General features: G+C 44.5%; 1 protein-coding gene across 3 annotated transcripts in view; it reads right to left on the reverse strand.

Annotated features, from left to right (window-relative positions):
- WIPF3 (WAS/WASL interacting protein family member 3) overlaps nt 1-8,374 on the reverse strand; it is a 90,338-nt gene extending 81,964 nt beyond the window's left edge. Inside the window, exon 1 of one of the 3 annotated variants that reach the window (XM_027102292.1) lies at nt 8,145-8,364. The gene's annotated coding sequence lies outside the window, so the exon portion shown is untranslated. Of the gene's footprint in view, nt 1-7,057; nt 7,982-8,144 lie in introns of those variants that run through there. The other 2 variants (XM_027102293.1, XM_027102295.1) reach the window with 2 other exon arrangements.
- Nucleotides 8,375-14,156: the final 5,782 nt, after the last annotated feature.

Raw genomic sequence — 14,156 nt, forward strand, 5'->3', positions numbered from 1 at the left:
AGTAAACTATAAACATGAAGAGCAGGTAATCAATAAATACTTGATGAATAAATAAATCTATAGATACATGGCGCCTGTCCACAAATGACAGCTTATAATACTTACATATTTAAAGTTACTATGTGCCAGGCACTTTGCTACGAAAAGGCAGACTAAAAGAAGAAAAAAGAGGCAACAATAAAGCATATGGTATATAAAAAGCACAAAATAAGTTCCAATAGATCAGTAACCACAATAACTATTGTTACACAGATAATTAGCTTCTCTTGCTAAAGAACAGAGATATTCTAATTGCTTTAAAAATTAACTATATCTCTTTTATAAGAAATGCAGCTAAAACAAAATGATGTTTAAACCTTTGAAAATAAAACAGTGAAAACAATACCCAAGTAGATACTAAAAACTGGTATAGAACCCTCATACTTTGCTGGTGGGAATGTAAAATGGTGCAGCCACTTTGGAAGAGTTTGTAAGTTCCTCAAAATGTTAAACAGAATTATCACAAGACTCAGTAATTCCACTCCAAGGTATCTATCCAGAGAAATGAAAACATTTGCCCACACAAAAACTTATACATGAATGTTTATAGTAGCATTACTCATTACAGCCAAAATGTAGAAACAACCCAAACGTCAATCAACTTATGAGTGGATTAACAAAATGTAGTATGGGCCATGCAATGTAATATTATTCAGCAATAAAAAGTAATGAAGGGGACTTCCCTGGTGGCACAGTGGTTAAGAATCCGCCTGCCAATGCAGGGGACACGGGTTCAAGCCCTGGTCCGGGAAGATCCCACATGCCGCGGAGCAACTAAGCCCGTGTGCCACAACTACTTAGCCTGTGCTCTAGAGCCCGCGTGCCACAACTACTGAGCCCACGTGCCACAACTACTGAAGCCTGCACACCTAGAGCCTGTGCTCCGCAACAAGAGAAGCCACCGCAATCAGAAGCCTGCCCACCGCAACGAAGAGTAGCTCCCGCTCGATGCAACTAGAGAAAGCCCGAGCGCAGCAACGAAGACCCAACCCCACCATTAATTAACTAATTAATTAATTAAAGGAATGAAGTACTGATAGATGCTATAGCATGGATAAACCCAAAAGAGACTATGTTAAGTGAAAGAAGCCAGTCCCAAAAGGTCACATACTGCATGATTCCACACATATAAAATTCCAGTATAGGTAAATCCATAGAAATAAAAAGTAGATTAGTGGTTGTCAGGGCTGAGGAGAGGGGGGATAGGAAGTGACTGCTAATGGGTTTGTTTTTGGGGTGATGAAAATGTTCTGGAATCAAGATGATGGTTATAGTTGTGTGACTCTGTGAATATTCTAATAATCACTGAATTACATACTTTAAAAGAGTGAATTTTATGGTATGTGAATTATACTCCAATAAAGCAGTTATTTTTTTTAAAAAAACTGGTGCAGCATGATTAATAGCAGGCAAAATAGAATCCAGGGCAAAACATATTAATAGAGATTATAAAGTGTTCTGGAAACATAAATGCAAAGGTAATTAACTGTTCCCATGGCTTATGGACCATGAAAAGCATAAGAAACCTCTGAGAGAGGTCTTCTATAGTTGAAGGGAGTGGGGAGGGGGTGAGCAAAACTTTGCCACGTGGGAATGTCTGGGGTGTGTGGCAACCAGTCCCAGCAAGCATGGCGCTCACAGAGCCAGGTTGAGCTTTAGTTTGTAAGCTTCTAAAGAAAGAAGAGATGTTAGACACTGGTGTCTTAAATACAGCACCCTGGGGGCATGTGTGGAAAATGAATTATAGGGCAATGAAGAAGCAGCAAATAGGTAGACCAATTTGGGGATCCACATGAGCAAGGATGGATATTTATTTGAATTAGAGTAATGGCAATGGGACAGAGCCAAGGATGATAACAGTTTGGATGCCTGGGATGTGGGGAGAAGAAAGAGTCCAGGACAACCCCAAGGCTCCTTGCCAAGGCAATCTAATATTAATTAAGGAAGGCAGGAGAAAATGTGTGGGTGTTGGGCGGTGGTGAATGGGCGGGGAGAAGTGAGTTTAATTTGAAGCATATGAGGTCCTTCTGGCAAATGGAAATTTAGATCTGAAATTTATAAAAGAAGCAGGGCTGGTGACAGCGGTTTAGGAATCTACATAAGGCAGTTGGGTGTGTTTCATCCTCTAATGCTAATCGTATGAAAAACTAGAAAAGTATAACATTTTAAATTACTGAGTCACTTCTGTAATTTCTAATTAAGTCAGGGACATGGCTAATAATGGAAGTTATGTCAGGTGGCTGATATTTCTAGCTGCCTACTCAATAACCATTTCCTCTTCTTCCTTAGAGCAAAATCCCTAATTAGAGAGAGGGGTGGTAGTTGCAGTTTACCCAGCTGAAAATATTTGCAGTTTACCCAGCTGAAAATATCTCAGACTCTTTACATTTTAGAGCAACATTGTGACACCATCCTGGCCAATGAGATGTCGTCAGAAGTAGTTGGGGAGGGCATCACTTTCTATCTAAAAAGGCAAAACTTCCCTAATAGAAGGGCCCTCGCTCTTTAGCTATTTACATATTTCCTTTCTTCCTGCCTAAAGATGCAAGCCTAGAGATACAGCAGCCATCTTGTGACCATGAGGCAACTAGATTTAGGATGATGTCCTACATGGTGAAGAAGGTGAAGCAGGGAAAGGCTGATTCTCTGATAGTACTGTTTGAGCTCCTGCATCGCCCCTGGACTGCCTTTCTTGGGAGTCTAGCTCCACAAGACACTCTTGTATCTGTTTAGGCCAGATTCTGATGTGTGCATTGTTTTTGTTTTGTTTTGGCAGCTGAATGCAATCCTAACTGATACAAATCATACTTGGGCTAATGTATATGTAATGAGACTAAAAAGACATGACCATTATTTCAAGTACTAAAAAACAAGTTTAAAAATCAAATATTATTTATTCTTAATACCAAGAAGTACTGAAAGTATTAAAGGGCTTAAAAGGTAGTACAGAGCACTGGATATTTCTTTTTCCAAACAGTATGATAAAATCTGCAGCTAAAGGGAGATTATGGGACTACCAGTATTAAGAAAATTCATGAACACATCTATTAATGAGTTTATGTGTATGATGACACCCTTTGGACTTTTTCTGGATAAAGTCAACTGATCTGGCTCATGTATATAGCTTCAGCCAGAACAAATGTTCTTAAAGATGGGATTGTTCACCTGACCCTCACAAGAATTATAATCTTTGGAAGAATCTTTCTACTCTCCCAGGCACTCAGTAAGCATAGCTAAGGAAATAGAACATCCCCAAACCACAGTGTTCTGGCCCTTCACAGAAGAGCTTTTATTGGGCTGTGCTCTGAGAGTTATGTCTCTGGAACTGCAGTCAGTGACGTTCTAAGAAACACTTATTATTAACTTCTACCACAAAACTTCCATTGTCTTCATGGCAGGGACCATGTTGAAGACTTAGATCTCTATGGCAACAATGACTGCTTTGAAGAACCGCCAGGAGAAAGCCATCCCAAGTTTCAGGACCAGGAAAAGCTGTGTAACTGATCTCATTTTATCTCATGGTCACTGTGGATTGACTAACTATTTGTGTTTTCCTCTTTGTTTTGGTTACTGGGAAGCTCTGACAAATTTTTAATCCCATCTCCCGAAACTACACCAAACCTTATAGTAAACTCATCTCTAGAAATTACCTGCACCTTATAACATAGTCTTGTTCACTAAATTACCTTTGATTTTATCTTGCTTCCTTATCTGTGTGTTCTCTTTACCCCAGTTTCATTATTAATTTTATGTTGTTTATGCCTCAAATGCTTTATGGAACCAGAAACACTTAAGGCAAACAATTTTTAAAAGCATCAGATGATAATAATTTTAAAAAGAGCTAATTTATTGAACATTACTATGAACCAAGCACTGTCCTAGGCACTGGACCTATTTTAAGTTATTTACCCTAAATATGAGATAAGTAGTATTATTACTATTCCCACTTTACAGATGAGAAAACTGAGGCACAGAAAGGTGAAGTAATTTGTCCAAGGTCATACAACAAATAAATGATGAAGGAAAGATTCCAACCCAGGTGTTTCAAATGACAACCGTTTTACAAAAGAAGAAATAATAATATTTAATTTCTAAAAGAAGCAGAGGCCTTCTGATCTTACAGGCTGAGCTTAGCATCCTTCAGCTTTAAAGGAGATATCTATTACACATCTTGTCCATACAATCATGCCCGATGACCCATATTAACAGAGGGGAATGAGACAGTAAAAGTCAAAAGGACAGTTAATCCAAACTGACTTTTGACCTTTAAATATGAAGGTATTCATTCATTCACTCACTCATTCATTCACTACTCATCACATGCCACCTATGATGCAGCTGCTGGGAAGAGAGATGAAACAGATATAGTACCTGTCCTCCAGGAGTTCAGGTGCAATAAGGGAGAGTCAGACAGGTAAAGGGCATGTTGGGCTTATGAGTTGGCGGATAGCAGACCAGGGCAGGGTGTGGCATGATCATTCTGAGAACAGTTTAGCCCTTGGCCTCTCTGTCCATCTGATAATGGGAGTAAGAAAAATCAGCTCCCTTATAGGGCTGTTGGGTTGATTTCATATGTAGAAAGCTCTTAGCCTAGTCAGGCACAAGTATTCAGTATGAGGTAGCCTTTGGCTCTTAAGGCACAGTGGATGGCAGCCTGGGCACCTTGCTCTGACACACACCTGCACACACATGGGCCCAAGTCCTCACAAGCTCCCTACTGCCTCCTCTTAGATACTCCCAGGAGCTGACAGGCTTATAGTCCATAGACAGGCCTGCCACTTCCTTTCTGGATGCCACCATCTCAAATTCAGTGTCTCACTGGAATACATCGCCCACACAGGGTGAATATTCCTTCAAGATGCACTTGAAAATCTTTCACAGAGCCTGGCCCACATAATGCCCACCTGGCATTTTTGCCACATTTGCTCCGCTTCACTCTATCTCTTTGGCACTTCAGCACGGCAGTTCACCACACGATTCCCCTGCTGCAAAACGGGTCGGGTTCCTGCTTGGGCAGGCCTAAGGAAATACCCAACTAGAAGGGCAAAGGGGAAGTTTCAAGTGCACTATTGGCTGAAGTCAGTGAGAAAACTTATGTGCTGCACCTGCTCCGCATCAGCCGGGAACCGTCCCTCTCTTTGGTTGTGTGCGGTGGCTAAATAAGAAGTAATTAATCATTTTCTCACCAACCTTAACTCATATTTAATAGTTCCATCTCGAAGTCTGTTTTGTCATGCTCTCAGCAGAGTCAGTCAAACATTATGATTCCTTTCTAAATATTCCAGCAGCCAGATGGCAGGAACACTAACTGTGACATGGCAAAACTCGCCTAAAGATAACTTTGTGATGCATAATCACACTTGATGGTACTCAGCTGAGCAGATCCAGCCAGCTACCTCTTTACCTGCCCCACTTAATCCAGCTTCTTCAAACCCAAACCTTCTAATTCCAAGAACGACAAACGTTCAACTCTGCAATGTGATATTAGCTGGTAAAACAAACACGATTCTACTCCTCCGGCTTCTGAATTTTAGGCAGAAGGATAAAATCACTAGAAGAACACACTTCAGGACACATTTCTCAAGATTTCTCTCTAGATAAAATATTCCTGTACCCTAAAGTTTCAAATGTTTCTGCACCAAATGTAAGTATATTTACAACACGTTTGCTGGAAAACAAATTTCTGTCCTTCTGCTGAGTTATTTTTGTAGGTTTTTTTTAAACATAAGCATTGATAAACATATATTTATAAATTCTAGAACGTAGGAAAGTTGACTGTTTTTCCCTAGTGAAAATCCTACATGTTCTCTAGAGTAAATTACATTTTGGTTTCTCGGATCTTTTCTAGGCTATATTATTTATTTTGTGTGTGTATTTAAGAGACTGCAAAATCACAACCTGTACTGTATGATTTCTGAACAATAAATCTCCTAAAAACAGTGTTTCCAGGCTGGGCCAGCTGGCTTTCTCCTGTTCCTAAAACTGTATGTTCTTAAACACACACACACACACACACACACACACTTCCTCCACCCCTTCCGCTGCTGGCTACCTTCAGTCTGTGACACAATCTCACACTCACAACTATATGAAAACAACAGAGGCTCCTGGAAAGGAACTAAAAGGGGGCACGGCAGGAAGCCAGTCTTCAAGTCTCTGTCACCCTGATGGCTCTGCCCTGATTCAGGTGGCTGAAAATTGCTTGTTTATGGTTGCACGTATAGAATTTGACATCTGTGTACCCAGGTTCTTAACCCTGCTCCCCTGAGTAAGGCATTTAACCTCTGTGACCTTTTATTTTCTTGTCTGTAAAAAAAAAGGCACAATAACAATACTGCCCTTAAGGAAATGTGAATCATGTGAGGTGATTCGTGTAAAGGCATTTGGTAAGGCCCTCTGCAGTATGTAGTTCATTTCCCGTTATTGCTAAACTTTCTTTGCTCCCTGTTCTTATTTATTTATTTATTTTTCTGATTTGGCTTCTGTGGTTTTTAAGTGTATCTCTAAAATTCCTTGGCTGGAAAACTGCAGTAATCTGTGTGCTACTATAATGAGTGGATTTTTAGCATTAAATTTTTATTTACTTTTTTACTGAGGGAAAGCATAAGTGCACAAATCTGAAGGGAATAACCTCACAAATATCTATATGTGTACACCTGTGTTACCACTACTTAGGTCGAGGTAGGGAGCATTTCCGGCACCTGTGAAGCCTCCTTTTCTGTCCAAGTCATTACCAGGCCCGAAGGCAACCCAACCCCTCTTCTAAGCTTCGTCCCCATTAATAGCTTTGCCTAAAATTAAAAAAAAAAAATTTGTTTTTCAGGGGAGGCTGGAGTCCCTGCGATAACTACTACTGCTGACCAGAAGACATGTACTTCTCTTCCCTCTAAAGAGATAAAGATTCTGTAAAGGAGGAGACAGGCACGAACTTTCTGAATCACACAGGTTATGCAGAACAAAGCCCTCATTTTGCAGCCAAGGACACCCCCAGGCTCGGAGAAGCGAAGTGATAGCCCACCTTTCTGCTGCAGAGTAACTTTCCTTCCAAACAGAGCCCGTCACAAAACAGCGCGAGCGTCAGGGATGTTGTCGGCTCGTCCCAGCGCGCCAGAACAGCTCTCCCGGCCTCTCCCGGGAGAGAACTTCTTTCTAGGGAGCAGCGCGCACTGGGTCCCCACGCCGCCCCCGCTCCCGTCGCAGGCACACCCACGCGGCTAGCAAGCCACGCTCAGAAGGCGCTGTTCCTGCGAGCCAGTGCCCGCCTGCCCACGGGGACAGGGCTAGGCTCCCTGTCCTCCAAGCCCCACCCGGAGATTCGGAGCGCCCTCTTCCCCAGCCCTGCTCCCGCATCCCCGCTCCACCTCCGCCTCCGGTGCGTACTGAGGAAGGCGGGGAATAGGCTCTGCCACTTTCTCCCTTATTCCTCCAAAGGAGACTTTAAAACCCATGCATGGCCAGACTTAAATCGCTGGAGCACAGACTACTGACCTCTGGGGCCTGGAGATGAGCACTGGGAAGGGAGTCCCGAGACCTGCGCTCTGGCCCCAGTTCAGTCACCACGAGCTGTGTGACCTTGTGTAAGTCACTTTACATCTCCGAGATTGGCTTCCTCATCGAGTGCTTCTGTATCCCCCAAGCCACCTTCAGTTCTGCAATTTCCTAGCTGCTCTTTACTTCGCTCCCGCTCATCCCGCGACAGCCCCCTCCCCAGCGAGACCCCAGCCTTTTGTTCTGGGGGTGAAGCGGGGAAGGGAGGAACGGAGAGCTTGGCGAAGACCAGGCCCGGGCGGCCTTGTCGCCAGGGGCCGCTCTCCGGATAGTCGGGTCGGTGGAAGTCACCAGACAACCCCGCGGTGACCTCGTTCCCTCCGCGGTCCCGTTACGGCCGGGCCCCGGAGACGCCGGGCAGCGGGCGGCAGGCTCCTGAGGAGCGCAGCGCAGCGCAGCGCCCCGGGCTGGGGGCGCCCGGACACCCGCATGCGCGCACGCAGCACTCCTGCACCCGCCGGCGTTTCACTCAGCTCCGGGACGGCCCGAGCGCCCGCAGCTGCGGCTCGTCCCTCCTCCCTCCGGCACCGACCCGGGCACGCGCGCGGAGCCGCTACCTGCCGCTGGTCGTGCCGAGGACAGGACAGGATTCGTCTCTGGCCGACGTCCCCGCCGCCGCCACCGCCGCCTCTAGGCTCCGGGCTCCGTCCCGCAGCGTCCGTGCTCCAGGCGGCGCCGCTGGGGCCAAGCTGCGTTGGGTGCTGCGCTCGGTGAGCGCCGCTCACTCCCCGGCCGCCAGCTCTGGGGCTGCCGGGACGCGGAGGCGGGGCCGTCGCCCCCACCTGCTCCTCAGGCTCCTGCCGGGGAGCCGCAGCCGGCCCGCGCGCAGGGACGCGGCCCGGGCGGGCGGGGTCGCTCTGGAACCCGGGAGGCGGGTCCTAGCCTCCGGGCGCGCCTCTGCCTGACGGAGGCCCGAGTCTAATCTGAGGAGAGAGTCTAAGCTTGCGGCCCAAGGCTGGAGTTCCCCACATAGGAGGGGCTGTGATGCGAGCAACACCCGGCCCAGCACCGCCAGGCTGGGGACACTCCACTCCTTCATCAATTTATTCCAAAATATTCTGAGCCCCTCCTATGCTCCAGGCAGCGTCATAAGCGGGACAAAAGAGAGAACGAGATCGTCTCGTGCCCTTGCGGAATTCACGGTCTAAAAAGGGAAACAACGAATGGACAGCTACACCGCAGAACCAAGAGGGAGCGGTCAGAGAGGGGGCCCTGATCCAGACTTGGGGAAGTCAGGGAAGGCTTCTGGAGGAGGTGGTGGCTAAAAGAACTGAAGGATGTGCATGAATTATCCGGTTGGAGTGACCTGGGGAGATAGATTGTCCCAGGTGGAGCCGAAGGGGAGAGGGAGCCGACTGCCGGAAAACTGAAGGGTCTAAGGAGCCGAAAGAACTTGGTATGTCCAGTAAATCCTTGCCACACTTCACGTTCAGACCCCTGGAAAGATGCAGAAAGATTGTGTCTGAGGCTGGATGTATTCCACTAGGCGCATGATTGGTTGGTGAGGATTTCGAATCTCCCACGTGCTGCGCATTCCCGCTAATGGAGGAGCTAAGAGGATACTCGTGGACCGTTCACTGCAATTTACCCGAGCATCTGTGAGCCAGGCCCTCTGCAGGACCCTTAGCACGTGCTGTGGAAGGAGGCTGTGCCTCTATGCAAAAGGAGCTACAAGTCTGCAGTGGGGGAGAGACCTGTACTCAGCGCTTGGATGAGGTGCATGGCAACACAGGTGAGAGAGCAGTTAATGCTGGTAGGGAGGGGGATCTCACACATGGATAGCAAACTGTCTCCAGTTTCAGGTTCTGTAGCAGCTGCTGTCAAAGTATGTTGCCCAAGCAGACCTTAGCTGGTTTCTTAATTACTAGTGTTTACAGGCTGACAATGTGTAGGCTTATATTTACAGCAAGGATAAATAATTCACTCCTGATGCTGTTCCTTCCTGTGTTGTCAAGAACGTGGGTTTCTGTTTGACTTAGGTGAAGAAGGTGTAGTCAGTGGAAGCCAATGAGGTACTTGCTTCCCACCTGTTTGTCCTGTGCAACTCATGCCTTTCCTCCTGTGTTGTCAAGAGCATGGGCTTCTGTTTGACTTAGGTGAAGAAGGTGTAGTCAGTGGAAGCCAATGAGGTACTTGCTTCCCACCTGTTTGTCCTGTGCAACTCATGCCTTTCCTCCTGTGTTGTCAAGAACATGGGCTTCTGTTTGACTTAGGTGAAGAAGGTGTAATCATTGGAAGCCAATGAGGTACTTGCTTCCCACCTGTTTGTCCTATGCAACTCATGCCTTTCCTCCTTTAGAACCAAAATAAATGGGCATGGGCATGAAATGTGAAAAACTGTGCTCAACCTAAAATTCATAAACCGTTTTGCACAGGTGATCACTAAAAGAAAAACATTTGAAACATTACCAGACAGTTTCCTTCTTGGGATCCCTAATGTGTATTCTCATTAAATACAAAACTGCTAGTATTCTAATACAAAAGGAAGGAAAGGTAAAAGAGCAGAGAAGACATTTGCATGAGCCCAGAGTTCCCACCAGGTCTTCTGCTGAATGGCCCAAGCAGGAGTTAGTCGAATGGAGAGACTGTTATCTTAAGAGATAGTTGTGAGCTGGCGTGGATCAAATAATTTGTGCAAAAAGGCTACTGGTTGGAAATGATAGAGAAATAGTGAGTGAGGAAAATACTTGGAAAGTGGAGACATTTGTGCTGAAAGCTTCAGGTGCCCAATGTCTCATATCCATGTGACGTAACTGTGCCATTGATGCCTTGTTTTTATGGACATTAGAGAAGGATCCATTCCCCCTGGCTCCACCAGGATGTACATAACTACAGGATAGCACTAGCTATTCCAGATGGATGATACAGGCATACCTTGGAGATATTGTGGGTTCAGTTCCAGAACACAGCAATAAAGCAAATATTGCACTAAAGTGAGTCACATGAATTTTTTGGTTTCCAGTACATATGTTTACACTATACTGTACTCTATTAAGTGTGCAATAGCATTATATCTAAAAAATGTACACACCTTACTTAAAAAAAAAAACTTTATTGCAAAAAAAATGACTGACCATCATCTGATAAAGCAAGGTTGCCACAAACCTTCAATTTAAAAAAAAAAAAGCAAGATCTTCGAAGTGCAATAAAACGAGATATGCCTGTATTTGTTTAGTCACAGGTACTGTAAGTCACCTTCCCAATAGCCAAACCCTTTTCCCTTTCCTCCCTATTAACAGAACTGAGGATTATGATTGGTCCAAGACTACCATGACAGTCCCATTCCTGATTTCTCAGTCTTTCTTGCAGCTAAGGAAGTCATTGACCCGGTTCTGGCCAATGAGTTGAAAGAGGGAGTTGGCTGGGGGGCTTCTGAGACCTCCTTTGCAGGCTCTGACTTTCCATTTTTCATGTTCTTTGTGCCTTGAACACAAATGAGATGGCTAGTGATGCTGCAACCAGATTACAACCAAGAGACAATGAACATGAGACCAAAAAGCCAATATAATCAGGGTGGCAGAGTGGAAAATAGAGCAAGTGTGTATGGTACTTCTGGGCATTCAGATGAAATCCAGCAACAGCCCACCTCTGAACTTTTTATGTGAGAAAGATAGCCCTCGCTAGTTTAAGCCACTGAGACTGAGTTTTCTATTCCTTATGGCCAAATGTATTTCTAACTGATACCGTGGCCTGATAAAGGGCAAACATCTCTTCTCCCCCGCTCACCAAATGCCTGCAATAGCTCACCTTTCACACTTTCTCCTTGTAAACTTATATTTATATCTGCCATGACTTGTTAAGCTCTTCAGGAGAACAGCACTATAGAAATCTTAAATGTTTTATACATGTATCAGCACCCATTCTTCAAGAATTTGTAGAGCAGCTATTAGATGGTGATAATGTACTGGGGGCGCTAAAACGGATTCACAGCCCTGCCACCAGGGAGCTGACAGCTTAGCAGAGGACACGGCTTGTAAATAGAGTATTACAGTTCCCTGGAGAGAGGGATAATACAGGAGAAGAAATGATGAACACTGCCTGATGGCGGGGAGAAGGGAGACAGTAATGCCTGAGCTGGGCTTTCGTGGATGAACTGGAGTTTCCCATCAGAAACTGGGGAAGGAAAGCCATTTCAGGGAAGAGAAAATCTGAAAGAGGTTGGTGGACCAGGAGCCTCAAACTCCACATGTCTGAAATTGAACTCATGGTCTTTGTACTGAACCTGACCCATTCTCCGTGTTGCCCATCTCCCCAGCCATCCAACCCAACCACCCAACAAACCCTCAGCTCCCTTTCCCTCATGGCACCTCCCCTCAGTGGATTTTGCCTCTTGGCCCCATCTGGTTCTACCCTTCTGCACCAATGCCACCTGCCACCAGAGCCTGTCACCTCTCTCCAGCACTTCCACAGTTGCCTCTTAGCTGGTCATTCTGCAACGTGCTGCTTCTCTCTTCCAAACCAGTACTCACAGTGTGGCCAGAGATGGTCTTGAAACTCAAAGCTGATCTTAACTCCCATTATCTGTAATTTCATTCTTTTTGCTTTGCTCTGATGATAATAACCAAAGTCCTGAGCTTTGTCTGAAGGCACTCACAGTCTACAGCATGACTTACTCAGCCTTTTCCCTCTCCCTTGATCTCTTTACTCCAGTCGTGTTGGCCTGCTTTCAGATCCTTGAACAGGTAATACCCTTTATTGTCACTCGCCCTTTGCACATGCTTTTCCCTCTTTGAAGAGAACATCCCCAAAATGAACTCCTCCTCATTGTTCAGATCTCAACTTAACTCAGCCATCACTTACCTGAAATTCGACAATGTCACCTTCCACTATAAGAGCTCATCATCCCATGTAACTTTCTATTGCAGCATTGATTACAGTTGTAATGATGCCATTATTGGTTTGATGATTTGATTAATGTCTGTCCCCCAGACTAGACCATGGTATCCATGACTTCAGGAACTGTCTCTGTCTCTATTGTATCCTTATCTCACAGAACAGAGACTACTACGTAGTAGGCACTCAACACATGTTTGTTGAGTTATGAAAGAAATGAACAAATGAGGCTTGGAGTCTTGACCTAAGTATTTGAGAGTCTATATATTTTTTAACTTTTAATATCAACCTTATTGAAAAGTAATTTACATATGAAAAAATGTACTCATGTTAAATGCCAACAAATATGTTCTCTGATGTAACCTCTACCCTTATCAAATATTTCAAACAACCCAAAAAGGTCCCTTGTGCCCCTTTGCAACCAGTCCCTACTCCCAGTCCCAGGCGACCACAGAACTATTAGCTCTGTCTTTTCTAGAGCTTTGTATATACATGATATACTCTTTTGTGTCTGGCTTTTTTGTTCAGCATAATGTATTTGAGCTTCATCTATGTGTTTTGTGTAATTTATTCCTGTTTATTGCTGGTTAGTATTTCACTGTATTTCACAATGCCAGTATTTGTTTATCCATTCACCTGTTGGTGGACATTTGGGTTGATTCCAGTTTTAGGATGTTACAATTAAAGCTGCTTTGAATATTTGTGTATAAGTCTTTTTGTAGATAAATGTTTTTATTTCTTTTAGGTAAATACTTAGGGATATAGTTTTAAGAATCATTAGCATTTAAAGATAAAACCTTGGAATCACAATGAAAAACTACTTCACACCCACTAGGATGCCATAATTTTTAAAAAAGGAAAACAACAAGATGTGGAGGAGTTGGAACCCTCATACATTGATGGTGGGAATGTAAAATGGTGCAGCTGCTGCGGAAAACAGTTTGATGTTTCTTCAAAGAGTTAAACATAGAATTACCATGAGACCAAGAAATTCCAATCCTAGGCATATACCGAAAAAAATGGAACACAAGAGTTCGAATAAAACTTGGACCTGAAAGTTCATAGCGCACTATTCACAATAGCCAAAAGGTGTAAATAACCCAGATGTCCATCAACAGATGAATGGGTAAACAAAATGTGATATATCCATATAACGGAATATTATCTGACAATAAAAAGGAATGAAATACTGGTACATACTACAACATGGACGAGCCTTGAAAACATTAGGCTAAGTGAAAGAAGCAGACACAAAAGGCTGCATATTGTTTAATTCCATTTATATGAACTACCCAGAATAGGCAAATCCATGGAGACAGGAAGCAGATTAGCGGTTTCCAGGGGCTGAGGAGAGGGGAAGATGGAGCACAGGTGCTTAATGTGACCAGGGTTTCCAACTAGGGGGTAAAAATGTTCTGGAACCAAATAGTTGTCATGATTGCACAACATTGTGCATGTACTTAATGTACTTAATGCCATTGAATGGTATACTTTAACATGGTTAAAAGAGTAAATTTTATGCTATGTATACTTTACCACAATAATGATGATGATGATGATGGTAATAATAATAATAATAAAAGTTACAACCGGACTTCCCTGGTGGCGCAGTGGTTAAGAATCCGCCTGCCAATGCAGGGGACACGGGTTCGAGCCCTGGTCCGGGAAGATCCCACATGCCACGGAGCAACTAAGCTCCTGCGCTGCGACTACTGAGCCTGCGCTCTAGAGCCTGC

Source organism: Aethalodelphis obliquidens, unplaced genomic scaffold (assembly GCF_003676395.1).
Source record: "Aethalodelphis obliquidens isolate GAN/ISIS:26980383/991018 unplaced genomic scaffold, ASM367639v1 scaffold5, whole genome shotgun sequence".
Classification (NCBI taxonomy): Eukaryota; Metazoa; Chordata; class Mammalia; order Artiodactyla; family Delphinidae; genus Aethalodelphis; species Aethalodelphis obliquidens.